The sequence below is a fragment of the Macrobrachium rosenbergii genome, chromosome 56 (genome assembly GCF_040412425.1).
Source record: "Macrobrachium rosenbergii isolate ZJJX-2024 chromosome 56, ASM4041242v1, whole genome shotgun sequence".
Taxonomy (NCBI): domain Eukaryota; kingdom Metazoa; phylum Arthropoda; class Malacostraca; order Decapoda; family Palaemonidae; genus Macrobrachium; species Macrobrachium rosenbergii.
The window spans coordinates 44,490,267-44,508,626 of NC_089796.1; the positions used below are offsets into that span (position 1 = coordinate 44,490,267).

At 36.8% G+C, this 18,360-nt stretch overlaps 1 protein-coding gene across 7 annotated transcripts in view; it reads left to right on the top strand.

Annotated features, from left to right (window-relative positions):
- LOC136836302 (ras-related protein ced-10-like) overlaps nucleotides 1-18,360 on the top strand; it is a 383,808-nt gene that overhangs the window by 247,310 nt on the left and 118,138 nt on the right. The window contains exon 1 of one of the 7 annotated variants that reach the window (XM_067100420.1): nucleotides 1,400-1,572. The exons of the other annotated variants lie outside the window; for them this stretch is intronic. The gene's annotated coding sequence lies outside the window, so the exon portion shown is untranslated. Of the gene's footprint in view, nucleotides 1-1,399; nucleotides 1,573-18,360 lie in introns of those variants that run through there. 7 annotated transcript variants of the gene reach the window in all.

An 18,360-nucleotide genomic window follows, 5' to 3' on the forward strand; every position in this document is an offset into this window, starting at 1 on the left:
CACATCAAAATGTCAACAACTAATGACGCAGTAATGCAAAGATCAGCCGCCAAAACCCCAAAAATCGCCTTTGTCAGGGGAACGTCAAAGTGACGAAATTATATTACACACATTTTTGGGAAAAACAATAACCCAGTTTTGTAGTTTATTGAATAATAAAAGATGATGAAAAATTTCCACCTCTCTCTCTCTCTCTCTCTCTCTCTCTCTCTCTCTCTCTCTCTCTCTCTCTCTGTAGATTAATGATATATCCAGTGTCCCAATCCGTATATGGCTTGTCATTTTGAAGTGCAGATGTCCGGATATGGAATGATAGCAACTATCTCTTCAGAGAGATAGCACCAAATATCAAGAGAGAGAGAGAGAGGGTTATATATTTCTAAAGATAAGAAAGAGAGCATCGGACACATCTTGCTTATTTCTCAGAATATCATTAGAATGTGTTAATGCTTGGAATCGTGTAATGGCTTCTAATGAGAGAGAGAGAGAGAGAGAAATGGGGTTATATATTGTTAGAGATAGAAAGAGAGCATCAGATATATCTCGTTTATTTCTCATTATGTCATTTGGATGTCATATTGTTTGAATTTGTGTAATGGCTTATAATGAGAGAGAGAGAGAGAGAGAGAGAGAGAGTGATATTTGTCTCTCCGTTCATTTTTGTAATCTTTACAAGTAAAACAGATGACAAACGTCAGTGACATAGTTCCATCATGCTTGGGGTTACTAATTATGATGAGTGTGTATTACAAATTGGCACTTACATGGAAGTCGCCAGTACCACTTTGATCCGTTAAGCTTACAAAGCAGGTAACCTACAAAAATGCTTCAGTAATCACTGTACATCACGTGACTGGTGTTGTTTTTAAAGTCGTGAAATTTGTTCTGAATAAGTAATTTGATTGATTTATTGCAAATGGCGTCACGCCAATTGTAGTTATCAACGGAGGAACGGAGTAGGTAAAAAAAATTAATATATATATATATATATATATATATATATATATATATATATATATATATATATATATATATATATATATATATATATAGCGGAAAAAATGATCTTCCTAAGAATGTTTTCAACTAATTGCTGATGATATCATGTATGAATGAGTCACTGATTCTTGTATGTCACACCCAAGATGTGCGAAGGAAAGGAAACATTTACAATCCTGACATGAAATTGTTCTCCCTTCCTTGTAATTATGCGCGTGATGACAAGTAATTACTGCTAGGTAATGAGAGCTTTCGTTATGATGCAATACAGAAAGTTGTCTGGTGCAGGACGGCCACCGGGTGTTGGCCTGCAAGGAGAGGATGCTGTCCGGACGTCCGCTGTTTCGTCCGGATGTGGCGTGATTACTGTCATATCGACACTGGCTGAAGAGTAGCAGCCGTAACGCTCAGTATCCGTTCCGTTGTGGCGTTACACAGGCGAGGCCCTTGTTCTCTCTACTCCTTTAGTCTGTGTTTTCTTGTGTCGCTGTCGGTTGGGGTCAGAATTGGCGACGAGACGCACCCATATATTTTGTTTTTAGTCTTTGGTGCCTGCTACTGCCAAAACCAAAGGTGGGTCTTATTTCCAAATTTGCTAGACTTGCGTGAAAAATGTTCATTCTGAGATTTACGAGACTTACTCCTTTGTTATTAAAGATTTGTAAAACTGGCTTATCCTTTTTTCCCAAAAATGTGTGCAATATAATTTCGCCATTTGACGCTCCCTTGTGGAGGATGATTTTTGGCGTTTCAGTGACTAATCGTTTCATTGCTGTGTCATTAGCTGTTGTCGTTTTGATGTGAGATTGTGAGTCAAATGAGCTTTTTGTAGTCCTGCGGTTTTATAGATTCCTGGATTATAGCCTACATGAGTTGACACTCGTAAATGGCGACTTCTCTTGGGATATTTGAGATAATTTTACCGATGCGAATTACTGTAGTTTTGATTAGTAATAACCATACCACTAATATAGTAATAGTAATAGTTCGTAGATTATGAAGATTTGTGAGAACCAATTTCTGTAAACATTTGTAAATCGTTTTTGTAAAGTTGAATCTAAAATAAAAACATTACTTTATATGCATTATCGCACTCTCTTCTCTCTTTATGGCGGTGCAATTACTCAAAGTTTGCCGTATAAATCTATAACTATTAAAATTTTTGAGGATAATATTTTTCAGTATAAAAAGTAAGTTTTATGTTTGTGCGATCTTTGAACTCCTAAAGTATATAAATACCTGAATATCAAAAGTAATGTATCGTTGGAATTGTCACGAGTTGAGGATTACAGCGAAATACTTTTAAATTTGACTTGGCTGCCTGTGTTGCCCGAAGGTCAATTATCTTTCATCATAAGAAGGTATGCAATAATTCCATGCTAATAATGATGTGATCATGTTATTCCAAATCGGTTCATAATTTTTTCCATAGTAACAGTTGATTTGCTTAAGATTTGGTTTTTTCATTTGTCCCAGTATTTAATAGAGAGGAAGAGAAAGGAACAAGACTAAAGGGCGCGTATATATATGTCTGTGTTGTGTAATTCGGGCATGCTTAGAGGACGAATACTGACTCGAGTAAGGTGTTCAAATTATTAAGAAATGTGGCTGTTCTGTTCGAAGCCAATTAACATCATGTGACTGCATTCGCTTAATGCATCTGTGGTTCGTGACAGTTCTTTGTTAGCTTTGAAAATGAGTGATGTTGGCAAATGTTCATAGTTGAGCTTTTAACTAGGGTTTTGTTATTCATTTCTCTTAAGAATAACGCGTTTGTTTTTCATTGCACGTAAATATTTATGACGAACTATTGTGCCACAAAGGAAACATATTAGAGAGAGAGAGAGAGAGTGTGTGTGTGTGTGTGTGTAACAAAATTATGACGACGAAGAACAAGCGGACCTCTGGGGAAGGTTTTCTCAAAGATACAGCTTACTTTAGATACGTATTAAAAAAAAAAAAAGAAACCGAACAGTAGGCCCAATTTGAAGCTAAAATAATAATAGTTATCGAAAAACATGCCGGAACTGTATGAGAAACCGACGAAAACCCTGGCGTGGAAAATGTTCTTCCTTCCGAAGGGCATAAAAGACATTCCACCAATTACCTGTCCGGAATGGTTTTCCATTTCGGTGTAAACGATTGCTGTGTCTGGCAGTGGGAAGCTCTTCGCTCGGTGTACGCACTGTATGTATGAATGCTCCGGTCCTTCCTTCCTTCCTTCCGATATGTACATACTGCATTTTTTCTGATTCACTTCTATGGAATTCAGGTTTACATATATAGACATTTCCTTCATTGTCCTTGATTTTACAGTTTTTAACTGGCCAAGAATATACGTGTATATACATACATACATACATACATACATACATACATACATACATACATACACACACATATATATATATATATATATAAATATAATATATGAGGCTTTCAGTCGAGAAACATGCCAAGCGCCATCCTGGGCCAAAGTATTTTTAATTTAATTTATTATATTTTAAAAATGGCACTTGGCATGTTTCTCGACTGAAAAGCTCATTATATATATATATATATATATATATATATATATATATATATATATATATATATATATATATATATATAGAGATAGAGAGAGAGAGAGAGAGAGAGAGAGAGAGAGAGAGAGAGAGAGAGAGAGAGAGAGAGTCCGCTATGGTGGTTGAAAATTTCCAAGGCAGTATGAATTTATCAAATTTGAATTAAGGCTTCAGCCTTCATGTAGGCTGTACCAATCGTCCTGAAACTGCTAAAGGCGCACAGGTTTTTTATTTTTAGGAAGGCCGGAAATTGCACAAGAGTTGGACAAAGTTGCAGAGTTTCGTAACTTAACCTTGGTCCTAACTTTGGAGACTTGATCATTTCGTTGACACAGTCCTTTAGTGAAGACTATTGTCCTGATAAGGTCAAGGTAAAGTCAAAGCTCATACGCAAGAGGCCACTGGTCAAACGTAACTTCAGGCTTGACCTTAACTTTTGAACTATCTGAGATAGGCATTTCATATATGGCATGCATAGTCCACTCGTAAAAACAATGTGCAGAGTGAGGTTAAGGACAACTTGCAGGTCATAGGTCAGTGTAGAAGGACAGCCTTAACCTTAACTTTTGAACTGTATGAGATAGACACTTCATCATATTTGGAATGTATACTCATGTCATAACGACAGTGGTAGAATGATGTCAAGATCAAACTTAGAGATCAAATGACTTGAAGCTTTTCAGACCAAAACTCTACACTGTAAAAGATACCGACTTCATATTTGGCGTAGATGCGCCATTCCTGATGCCAGTGTGTACGGTAAAGTCGAGATCATCCTCAGAGGTCAAAGGCCAGCATACTTTGTATTGGCCATAATTTTTCGACCATATGAGATAGACACTTCATTTATGGAATGCATATCAAACTTATGAAGGCAATGCATATAACAAGGTAAAAGTCAAAGGCAGTGTCATACTTTGAGGCAGAGGTCCAAATGGTAGTTTAGCTTTGTCCGGACAAGCTTCTGGGTCTGTGAAAATGGTGAGACCTCTTATTCGACAGACACACCCCGGTCACGAAGACCATGTTAGTTGTGAGGCCAGGGCCAAGGAATTTAACCTCTGCCATAACTATACAGGATAGAGTTTACCATGCGAACGCCACTAATGATGAGATACACATGGTTATGCTTAAAGGTCAAATAAGATTTTTTCCCTTATGTCTTTTATCCTTATTGAGGGTGGCGCCAGAAAGTTTAAGCTTTCAGGTGTTCACCCTCTGGTTTTCATTGCATATTAATGTGTTGAGGAAGCTGACCCCTTGGATGTTCAAGCACCGATGGTGTCCGGCTTTTCTTGATTGTGTTGCTCGACTTTGTTAATCAAGTAACCAGTTGTACTGTATATATTTGTATGTATAATATTTTCAATTTGGGATCGAAAATCTCTCTTCACAGAGGGTCTGTCTTATAAAATTCGAAAATGAACAACGAATTTTTGGATTGAGTTATTTTGGAGATTAAGGATCCTTAAATGACTGAAATATTTCCTCATAAGAATGTCTCACATATACAGTACATAGGTTGGCCAAAGGTTTCACAGGGGACAGTGCTTTGCTAAGATAGTGCTTTGCTAATATGTGACACTCTGGGTGGTTTGAACACCTTGGCGAGATTAAATTTCCCTCAACCACTCCATTATAGGTCATATTTTGTATTTATCTTACTTAGCCCAGAGGATTCATCTCTTCTCATTAGTGGAGGTGTCAGAAACTTCACTGGCAAATACATTTCAAAAAATACGTAATATTAAATGACTTTTCGTCATCCTTTTAGTCTAAGGTTAAGGCGAGTGGGTTGACAGTTTGGCTGGTTCCCGGGTGAGGAAAGCAATAATAATTTAATAAAGTTAACAACTTCGTAAGTATCTGATGTAATGATTTGGTTGACAGAAATGATCCGAATGGGGTAGGCTAACTGCATCTAATGTCATCTCCGTCAACACGACTGTGAGCAGGACAGAACATTGCAATTTGAAGATGATAGCTTTTTCGCTCTTTCAGTTTTACCTAATTTGTGATCAGTATTCTCACATTTTTCTGGCTGTTTTATAACTTGAGTATTGCTGTATCAACTATACATGCCTTTGTTAAGTTCCTCGTTGGGCGAGCGGGTTCCGTTCTCAGCTACCACTCTGTTGGCCGCGAGTTCGAATCTCCGACCGGCCCATGAAGAATAAGAGGAATTTATTTCTGGTGATAGAAATTCATTTCTCGCTATAATGTGATTCGGATTCCACAATAAGCTGTAGGTCCAGTAGGTCCAGTTGCTAGGTAACCAATTGGTTCTTAGCCACGTAAAATAATCCTTCGGGCCAGCCCTAGGAAACCTGTTAACCAGCTCAGTGGTCTGGTTAAACTAAGGTATACTTAACTTTTTTTCTTGACTTGTTAAGCCATTGTATGTGACAAAGCCTAACATATAGAAAACACAGCAGCGATCTGGGTTTTCAATGTAATCACCCGTATTCGGTATTAATTACTGAAGGAAGGAAATCCTGCAGAAAACCTGGAATATTTACTGGCAGATTCATCAATGCTGAAGCCGTTTGTACACACACATACGTGCACATACAAACACGCGCACACACACACACACACACACACACCATGTGTGTGTGTGTTTTAAACGTCAGATAGTGATTTGCAAAATGCTGTTCAGACAAAGGAAGTTGTACCTATTGAACTGAAAAATGCTCTGTTATTTCGATCCCCTTCAATTGGTTTAGATAACAAGCGACTCTTTTGGTTCTGTTGGCTGTAAGGCTGCTGCCTTAATGGTACTCATCATAACAACATCAGTGTCCAATTGAACTGTTTGCTGACTTCCGCCTCGGTGATCTTTGTTCTCGCATTCGGTCGTTTATGTTGCATGGCTTTTGTCACATCCGTCTCTCTCTCTCTCTCTCTCTCTCTCTCTCTCTCTCTCTCTCTCTCTCTCTCTCTCAGATAGGATTGTGAGTTGGTCTTAAACGGTAACTGATCATATCATTCTTAGAATTTCTGTAGTAACGATAGACGTAAGTGTTTTAACCTTCTCTTATAATAGGTTACTAATTTTTTTTATAACCATCAGCGTCCTTTCTCATCAATCAGCTAATTCTTTTCTGATCCGTTTGGGAATGGTGTACTGATTGCCCTGTTAAATTCTTTGGGTTAGGTTACTAAGTTTGGCCATATACGCTGTAAGGAGGTTTTTTTCAGAAACTAGTCGTGAAGAGGATGATTTGTTTCCTTCAAAGTAAAGATGTAGAAAAGGTTCAATGGCGGTGTGATGGATGATGATGCTCTTGAAGTTTCAGAGGGGAGATGATGCTGGCATATTTGTCATGGCTCTCACTAGCTGTTATTCGTGTGAATTATTTTGCTTGTTTATCTAACATAATACATGTACTTAGGATACTTAGCATTTTTAGGAATATTGTACCTTAAGGAATATCTATTTATTGCCTAAACTCATTTTCTTAAGCTTTAATTTTATTTGTGTTTGTGCGCGCAGTTATTGTTCATCGTCTGCTAAACTACGCTTGGAGTTCAAACGAGTAGGAAAATGAACGGGAGGTCAACTGAGAACACATGAGGGTACACGGTCATTACGGACTGTGGACATTACGAACCGGGGCAGAACTGACTGTCTGAAGGAGACCATGATTGAAATATATGATATATATACGAAATACTTCGACCAATGAAGGGACATACCCGACAAAGGTGCTTGTCGATCTCTGCTCGCTGGCGTTTTCCGTCTGCAACGTCCTGAGACGTCCCTGTAATTGAAAGATCAGTTTCTCTTGACAAGGGCAAAGCTTTCCTACTCTAACCACTTGTCCACCAAAAGGTAGAATGTAGAATGACAGATTCTCTCTCGGCTTAGTGATTGAGTCTTGTCTTTGAAAAACTTGCACCAAAGACATTTGTCATATCATCACTACATTTTTTAGTCTTCTGTTAATACGTTTAATTACCTATTGACTCTAATGACTACCCTGCAAACCGTAATATGCACGTAACTGACACTGGACACTGCTTTTCGCTCATCTAAGGTTTACTGTTTTCCTCATCTTGGAAAAATAAATAAACCACATTTCTAGTTGTTTAATTGTCTGACAAAGTATTTATCTAGGATGAGACAAGACATTGACGTCTTGCCAAAGTTTTTCGTTTTTCCTTCCGCATTATTTGTTTCATTCATAACAGGCCTAGTGCCCATTTCTGTATCACTTTCATCGCACCTCTGTATTTGCCCGCTCTTCGGTTTTGACAAAAAACACGTGTTCACAAGTCATGCTACGTTATGAGGGGAGATTAATTCCCCAATCTAATTTATGTAAGTATAAGTCTTCGCCTACATCCTTAGCCCCTAACCGCTCCCCCCCCGGTTCTTTGTGCTGGATGTGAAAGCAGGTCTTGTTGATTGTTTCGAGATACGGTACCCTTGTGAAAGCGACAGACTTTAAACTGCTATAAATCTCTGAAGGCGGTCATCACCTCCTATACTGTCCAACAGATGTGAAAACAGTGCAGTTGCCGACCTGTGCCAGAAGGAAACCGTGAAAGTTTGCTTGCCATTCTTGGTTGGGAATCTAGTAGCCTACTGTCCAGTCTGTTGGTTTCACTAGGCCTGAAATTGAGGTCCACCCCAAGGACCTCACTCCTCCAATGACATGAGTCAGTGGATGACCAGGTATAATTTATTCAAGGCGTTGGTGAACTGCTACATGCCCATTGCAGAGCCGCAGCATCATCATCAAGAAAGAAAATTGTTGCAAAATCAGTCCTTTTTTGCACCTTCAACCTACAGCAATCATACCGCTGATAAATCTCTAATGGAGGTTACTAAGGATAAATCATACCTTGTAACCAGAAGCCACGCCCCATGAACGTCCCCACCCCCACCCCCGTAACTGCATACTTCTTGCAATAGTATGCCAGGTAGTTCGGCTCTCGCCTTATTCCCCTCTTGTTAGAAACTAGATGTATTTTTTCTCCTTGGAAAACCTTGTGATAGTAACAGTAAGTTTGGTGTTACTGGATTAAGGATAAACCTAATTTATAGATGATGTCTTGTCAAAGCTAGATCTCTTAAAAGTTCATATAATTAATCTTATAAAAAGGGGAAAAGTACTTGCATCCAGTCTTCAAGGCTCAACAGTAAGTTTCAAGTGAGACAGTGTGAGGTGAAACTTGGAGGCTGTGAGGTATTCGTTTGTTCTTTGGAATATGTGAATGACTTAATTACTCTTTTGGATGGATACAGCACCTGTGCTTTTTTTTGAGTGTGGGTGAATGAATACACAGCCAAGTCCCTACAACTTCATCTGACGAGATGTCTTTGGAACGGAATATCTTTTGTGTCTGGAAGTAATATTTTCACCTCATTAGGATTTAATAACAATACGTAAGGCATTTTATTCATAGATTCCATTTCAGTTTCAGTTTTGTCATTATTACTTGAACTTTTTGAAATACATGTAATATTATGTACGCGAAGCATAACAAAACATATATAGGCGTTTACAGCTCTTTATACATTACTGTTGTTAAGAGTATGATAAATACTAGAATATCTACGGGCAGGGTCCATAGTAATATCCCCTCATAATTTCCATTGTGCCCTGGTCCATAATATCCGTCCGTGTTGTGTATTATCTGTAATTCCATTTTGGAAATTTAATCTGAAGCCCTAAGCAGTATCAGCACCATTCAGTGTCTATGGTTGCCTAAGACAATATTTTACACAGTACAATATGTAAAGATCTTTTCAGCTCGTGTTATTTTCTGTTCTTCACCAGCCTTTTACTTTGAACCTTAGTTGTGTACGGATCTTTTGCTGTAAACCTTTTTATTGAACGTTTTATTAGCAGTTTAATAAAATATTCATCAGTAACTGACAGCCAAAGAATGCACATAATGACCTACTGTTTACACACACGTGCCCACGGTAGAAATTAAATCTGACATAAAGACTTTACTCAAATGTTTATCATGTTTTAAGAGTTGTGTGGTATTAAAAACATTTTCTAGAGAGAGATAACTCGCTTCCTCTCTCATTCTCCCTAGAGCGTCGTAGTATGATTACAGCTCAGATATGTGGTCTTGGGTGCAATATATTATCTTCAGATAAGAGCGAATTTTCGTTTGATTTTTTCAGATTCCGTGAAAAAATTCTTAATATCCCAGTTTAGCTCGCCTGTCAAGAACCTGGTGGCGTTTATGACCTAGACTCGCCATGAGTTCACGTTCTGACGTTATCAATCCGAGCTGTACTGCAGGGCGGTTTTTGTCGCTGACGACGCTCACAGCCCCATTTGCACTCTACGTTTTATCACTGGATTCCGTTAATTATGGATATTTTCATGTATACCTGTGAATTTACACTTCTCTGAAGAGTGATGTGATTATCCTTTCCTTCAAGAAAGGTTACTGGGCACAAAAATTCGCAGGTCCAGAGCAGTTTTTAAAAATGTCTTCGAATTAGCTAATGATTCATCCATATTCATGTACACTTACCATTTGGTAAAACTATATATATATATATATATATATATATATATATATATATATATATATATATATATATATATATATATATATGTATGTGTGTGTGTGTGTGTGTATGTATAATGTGTGTGTGTGCGTGTGTATGTATGTATGTATATATATATATATATATATATATATATATATATATATATATATATATATATATATATATATATATATATATTATAGTACACATACATACATATAGCCTATACATAAAGGTGACAGTGGGAATGCCGTCGGTTGCAACTAGCCTTAAAGCCGCTGTTTTGCTGAGTACGCTTGCAAGGAACAAAATACGCATATGATAAAAGAAAAACAAGGCCAAGAGGAAAGCATTATGCATAAATATGTACTTGAACATGAGTTGAGAAGTGTCATAAGTACCGGTCATATGCTTTCAGCGATGTTGAAGACTTATTTCAGTGAGTCTATGACTGTCTTCAGCTTTTTGTCTCTTAAGCAGTGGATGTCTGCTCTCGTAACCCAGCTTGGTTTATCCTCAAACTCTCTCTCTAAATGTTGTTAGTGTAGCACGTGACCATGTGACCCAAAGTTCACAGAGCCTTGGGGTGACGTCGCTGCACGTTCCTTGAATCTCTTCTTGAACAGATTGCTGAATAGTTATCTTTTTGTTTTCTTTTGAAGGTAGAAATGATATTGCAAGCTATTACTGTAATAATATTAAATGTATTGCGTTGCTCTTGAGCAGAACTTTTCTTGAAAGTAAATTCATCTTGGTTCGTCGTCTATTCCTGTCTGACTTAGAAGTTCTCAAATCGTTTAGATGACAAATGCATTTTACCCTTCTTTGTCGTTATTATTTGTATCCCGAGGTGGGTTTTTCCAAGGCAAGCCACGCCAGTCCGTTATTCTGAAGAGTCTTTGGCCTTCTTTTTATCAGTGAGTCCGTTTTGGTAGCGATAGCGCTCATCCTTTGGAAGTCGACTTTATTGGTGAGTCAGCGCATCCTTTACCAACATTGCTTATTATCAACACTTTGTCGTCTTTATTTTCGTGTGAAATTAGGCTGTGTTTCTAAGGTCTGCAGAGGGTGTTCGTATGTACTGTATGCTTGTACAGATCATTTCATAATTATCTGCAGTATTTAAGTCATTTTTCAATTACTTGGCTCTTGTGCATCAAGTAAATTATGTTTCTGTGTGTTTTTGTTTAAGGATTTTGTTCTATGAATTCATGACTCATAGAACACCTGTTACACATAGAAAATGAATATATGGACGCGGCTTGCTTATTGTGTAGCACGAGTATTATATACAGAGAGAGAGAGAGAGAGAGAGAGAGAGAGAGAGAAAAGAAGTACTCTTTTTGACAGAAAATCCAGCAAAATCCAGTTCTCGGTTCTGAGTTTAAATTTTTGGAGGTGAACCAGGGAACGGTCTCGAGGTCATTTTTGAAGGATCATGGCGCTTTACATCTCGTAAGCAGAGCTATGTTTCATCTCCAGCTACGATGAGTTTCGAGTGATTTTTAACCGATAAAACTATCTTTTTTGTTTCACTTTAGATTAAGAGAATTTCTCATTCCCCTACTTCAGGCTGCGTTGTGCACGATGGGATTGTACTTCTGTTGAAGAATGAAGTGGCTGTTAATTGTAGACTGCTACTGTTGCTTTCCGTTGCAATGAAGCTTTACCTTAATTTTGCTTTCCAACTAATGAGCTGAAGCTCTACTCTTAGGGTCGTTGCCCAAAGGATCAACGGAATGCTCTTTTATTCTTTCTCCTTGAATGCCACTTGTAACCTCTGACCTTGGCATTTCTCATGATTCTGTTTAATCATTTTTTCAAAACATATCCCTGCGAAAACTATATGATGCCCGACAAACTTCTCTGATTATTTTGAATTCAGTTATGGTCAAACTTTCGTTAAGGTGCCGTTGAAAGCCTCTTGTTCTTGAACGAAGTGTTGTGGCAGACTTCGACTCTTTTCTTAACGGATATTGTCCTCAGTGTGAGGGACAGAGACTCTGCAACTTGGCGATGTAAGTTAGACGCTGAAAGATATCGTGTTTGTGTGTATGTCATGTACAGCATGTAGTCGTTTCCCCCTAACAGGGAGTGGCTCCCAATAATTGAAAGACAGTGTTTGTTACCACATTGTTTGTTTGTGTGTGTGTGTGGCTGTATGTTCGGAGTGAATGGTTAGCAGCATGTGATTATGAAAGCATGCACAAGATTATTTGCTGATGGAAAGTCTTTTGTTTTATGTGAACAAGGTACTAACCCAGAAAATGCTCAAACAGGCAAATGATGAGGTAGAGCATCCAAGTTCGTAGATGAGATGAGGTATAGAATCTCGTCATGGTAACACCAGAACAATGAGTGTATGACCAGGGACAGCCTTACTGAAATACAAACAGTTATTTTTCCGCGACCGTCTTTCCTATAGGTAATTTCCTTTAAACGTGGAGTGGATCAACAGATTTCGGCGTTGGGGGCGAACAGCAATGCCCCGATGGCCCCTATGCGTCAGCGTGATGACTAGGCGCGGAATAAAGGTCTGGGAACCATTTGGCAAAGAAAGGGTAGAGGCTGCTTTAGTATCATTAATGTTGTTGATATTAATGGTGTGAATTATCTGGGAACTGGATGTAAGTTTTGAGATTAGTAGAAGACATTTCAACTTTAGGATTCAGAAATGCTTGTTGAATACTTACGGAAAAGTTCTGTTGAAGTCCTACAAATGTTGAGGTCCTTGGTGACGCAAATGAATAACGCATGAACCTATGACGTTTTGTCTGCCCCGTTTTCAGTCCATCCTTAAACCCGGATGAGACTCACTTTCTGAGACGGGATGAGAATGTTATTTGGGGTTATGGTACGACATGGTTGTGACCGATAAAGCGTCTTGTTCCATCGAAGGAAGGTAGTGTCAGTCTCAGGTGCGCTGGTGATAAAGGCCGTCCGTTTACTACCATGGCTGATAGCACATGCTGCCTAGAAATTTCGATCTCCTCACTGCGCTCACTCGCTGGTTTTGATCCTGTCAGGCCTCATTGTGACCCAATGGGCAGTGGGCACCCTCAGGTTGTTGGAATTTTTGGTACATTCAGTGTCGCTTGCTGTTTATTATTATTATTATTATTATTATTATTATTATTATTATTATTATTATTATTATGTTATACGAGGTATGTTATAAATTTAAATCCAGACCTTGAACCAGAATTAGTGGACAAAGAGAGGGAAAATTAATTGTTTTTTGTAAGTATTTAATTAGTCTGTTCGTCGTCATCATCGTTGTTGTAATTGAGGTTGTACCCAAATATACAACATCAATTTATGTAAGAATTCAGAATACTTTGTACAGTTTCGTATCACTTTTGCTGGACAAAAATAGCAGAGCGCTTTTATCGTCATACGAATGCAATGGTGAGTTTATTTTGATATACATATTTTGAAAAACCGTAAACTAAGGAAATATGTTACAGTACGTGACTTTTGGAAACCACCATTCTCTCGTTCAGATACACCAATATATATACTGTGATATATATATATATATATATATATATATATATATATATATATATATATATATATATATATATATATATATATATATATATATATATATATATATATATATATATATATATATATATATATATATATATATATATATATATATATATATATAATGTACACTGTGTATCGGTGTAAATATAATTACATACAGTAGGTAGGGAGATAGCGTCCTTTGAAGTTTAGGTGGGGGCAGGGGTAGTAGTGGAAGGAGTATCCTTCAGCGAAACCAATTATATACAAGGCAGCAGTGTAAAAGAAATGACAAAATTGCCATTCATTTCAAACCTTTCAGTTTCAGACACTCGGCAATTTTAATGCCTGTTACGCAAGTCAAGTAAATAATAACGACTTCACCGTCAGAAGATAAATTATGCCGGGATTTGATTTGTAGAGTAAATATGTGGGTGCGCTTGCGCGTCGGCAAACTGGTTAGAGGCGAGAAATTAAATCTTCAAGGCTACACAGTTGTTAGCGTTTTGCTTCTTAATACACTAACACTTGCGGCACTTGCCCACCTCATCAGCCTTTACGAACAGGCGTCCTGCTCATGTTCATCCATAAACCTATGAATTCACATACTCCCAGTCCAGTTAAAATGGTCTAATATATATATATATATATATATATATATATATATATATATATATATATATATATATATATATATATATATATATATATATATATCAATATATATAATCAGTCATTAATCAGTCATTAAAATGCCTGAAATTTCAGTCAACTAGCGAAATGCACTTAGGGGACATTTGATCCCCAGGAGCTAGTACTAAACACGGCGAAACAATGAGTCACCTACACTGTTTCGCCGTGTTTAGTACTAGCCCCTGGGGGTCAAATATACTTTGCCGTGTTTAGTACTAGCTCCTGGGGGATCAAATGTCCCTAAGTGCATTTCGCTAGTTGACTGAAATTTCAGGCATTTCATGTAATGACTGATTACGCATGTTGACTGTAACACACACACACACACATATATATATATATATATATATATATATATATATATATATATATATATATATATATATATATATATATATATATATATATATATATATATATATATTATATATATATATAGTGTATATATTATGGTGTGTGTGCGTATGTGTGCTTGTGTCTTTTCTGCATGTATGTATGTACAGTATATAAGGGTATGTTTGCAAAAAGAGAATAAGCAAGGTAGAAGTTACAACACCACTCGACTTTGTACACTAATTGACTGATGGCTGTTCAAATTCGTGTTTCTTTTCATTAGCAAAAATTGTTTGTTTAACATTTGTTAAAGTCTAATGCGAGTGGGCATATGTACTATACTGAAGTCCTCTTCATTAGTGGAAAAAAGACAATTAGTCGATTGCAGAAGTTTCCTTTTGGAAAAGGGAAAGGTACTAGTTGTATTGTGAAATTCAGTTATTTCAGTTTGAATGAAAATACTTATGCATTTATGAATAGTGCATAATATATATGTGTATATATATATAGTATATATGTATACACACACACATATATATATATATATATATATATATATATATATATATATATATATATATATATATATATATATATATATATATATATGATTATTATCACTTATATATATATATAAAGGAAGAAATGAATGAGTCAAATTTGAACGAGGTAATGGACAAATGAAAATCAACTTAGCATTAAAATCTAACCAAATAAAAACTGCAAGATAGTAGTAGAGGTTTTCAAAAGATAAAAACGTTAATTTAAGAATTAGTAGAAGGAAAGGCATATCAGACACTTCCATAACACTGTCAAGTTTATTACTGAAGTTGGTATGAAAAGTACGTCTCGAAAATGAAAACAAAGCTTTGAAGCCAAACCTTTTGGCTAAAATCGTACTAAAATTATTTCATGGACAGTTGCTACATCACACAGAAAACCAGACTGAAAAAAGTCATCCACATTTACGTGGAAGAACATAAGCAGGTTTTTTTTTTTTTTTTTTTGAAAGAAGGAAAGAAAAGTTGAGGTTAGGTGACTTGTAGTAAGAGTTGTGTAAGGAATGAGACCTCCAGGAAAAGTTAAAGATTTTGGAGCAGAAGCGGTAGGGGTCTGCTGGGCCTGCCCTGAAGGGTGGGGCCACAACATAGCCGAGATGTGTGGATGTTGAGAAAACGTGACTGTTGTAGGAAGTGTTACTTGGTAAGAGGTTGCATGAGAGAGAGGAAAAATTCTCTCTCTCTCTCTCTCTCTCTCTCTCTCTCTCTCTCTCTCTCTCTCTCTCTCTCTCTCTCTGCAGGTGACCCATGGCAAATAGAAACCGATGAAAATTGCCATATCAGGAATAACTTTCAGGAGAGACGGTACGAAAACATTACTCGGATGGTATGACTATGATCTTTGGCAATGAATAAACTATCCTTGGTTGTTGGCTGTCCATTTGATGTAATTGGGCAGAGAAGTCTCTCTCTCTCTCTCTCTCTCTCTCTCTCTCTCTCTCTCTCTCTCTCTCTCTCTCTCTCTCTCTCTCTCTCTCTCATATGAGACATGCATTTGAGTAAGATGTGAAAGCAAATGGAAAATTCTGAAAGCAAACGGCAATAAAGTTGGTTGGTGTATATATATATATGTAAATATTTATTTATATATATATGTATATATATATATATTATATATATATATATATATATATATATATATATATATATATATATATATATATATATATATATATATATATATATATTATAGAGAGAGAGATAATGTTAATTTGCGCCATTAGGTTTTGCAGGTTGTTTTTAGTTCTTTAAAACATATTTTTCGGAATAGTTGCTCAGAGTGTTATAGAAGTAATTTTGTCGCATTAGTGTCGTTGAGGTTTATGTATTTCATATGGGAATTCTGAGATGTATGGGACTGTAAGTCTCCTGGGGATTTAAATACAATGGGCATCTCTTTTGGCCCTAATCTTCGAAGAAACTCGAGAGAGTTCCTTTGTGAATTCCCTTCTGTAGTTGAATTTATCCAATTGCGGCGGCTGGCAAGAATAGGGGCTCTTGATCTGTCGCATGGTCATTTTGCAATAAGTATCTGGGATGTTTCAAATACTTTTCGCATTGTTTGTAGTTCAGCGAATGTAAAAGGATAAAGGAAGGCATCTGCGTTTCGGGTTCACCGTCTCCCATTTGGCTATTAGATAAAAAAAAAAAAAAAAAAAGAGTTGCATAAGAGTAGCCTTGCTCGTCTCGAGGGCGAGCCATGGGAGCTGCTGCCATCTCGCGGTCTCTTTGTGAAGGTCCGTTGTGAAATCAGTTGGATGGATTGCTAGATTTTTTAAAGCTAATTGCCACATCCCCGCCCCCATGCACACACACATATGTATATATGTATATATATATATATATATATATATATATATATATATATATATATATATATATATATATATATATATATATATATATATATATATACATACACACACATATACATGCATACATACATATATGTTTGCATATATGTATGGTTAGTTTTGGAACGAAGTCAATATTATTTTTATTTGGCAAGGGAGTACTGTATTATAAAATGTTCATTAGTTCAAATGAGACACTTAAGAAAACGCAAAGATACTTCGTATATAAGCTTTTATGTCCTGACTTTCCAGAGAACCTGAATAGTTAAGCTTCATACTAAATCAACAAAGTTCCATCCACCTGAAGGGGAGGATGGGTTGGGACATCTGTACGAGATCTGCTAATCAGTAGTGTTTTAGTTTTACTGGAGTTTAGCCTCATACCCCTCCGACTACACCATTCCCTGATCCGGTCCATGTTCCGAATGAGACTGAGGACAGCTTCATTTCTCAGAAGTGGAGACTTTACTACAACCCTAAGTGTTGCATCTTAGGCATAGTGAACAATCTTGTTTTCCAGGCCAATAACCAAATCACTTGTCTACACTAAAAATAGCAGTGGACCAAGAACACTGCCCTGTGAAACTCCAGACACAAGAGGCCTTGGTTCACTGAAGATCCCGTCCACAGCAACTGGCTGCCTACTACCTGTAAGGAAGTCTTGAAGTAATCCCAAAACATATACACCCACTCCAAGATTCTGAAGTTTATAAATAAGTGTCTTGTGATTTACTAAATCGAAAGCAGCACTAAAATCTATTTGAATTACTGTGCACTCAAAACCCTTATCAAGGATTTCTTGCAAATGGCATGCCATAGCTAAAAAAAAGCAGCACAGGTACCCATCTGCTTTCTGTATGCACATTGACTGTCAGCAAATAATCCTTTAGATTCCACATACTTATTATAGTGGCTTAAAAATAAGTGTAACTTCAGAGAGCACAGGGAGAATAGAGATTGGCCTGTAGTTACTGCAGTCTGCAGATATACCACTGTCTGGAACAGGCACTGCATTACTAAGCTTGTGCTCATCCACAAAGATAGTACATCCACATAAAAATCTATAAAATCTAGTAATCTTTGGAGACAACACACTAGAAACAAAGGGAAGAAACCATCAGGATCTCCTCCACCCCAAAATTATTCAGAATATATATATATATATATATATATATATATATATATATATATATATATATATGTGTGTGTGTATATATATATATATATATATATATATATATATATATATGAATTGTGTGGTTGTTTAAGTGTGCTATGATATAATTTACTCATGC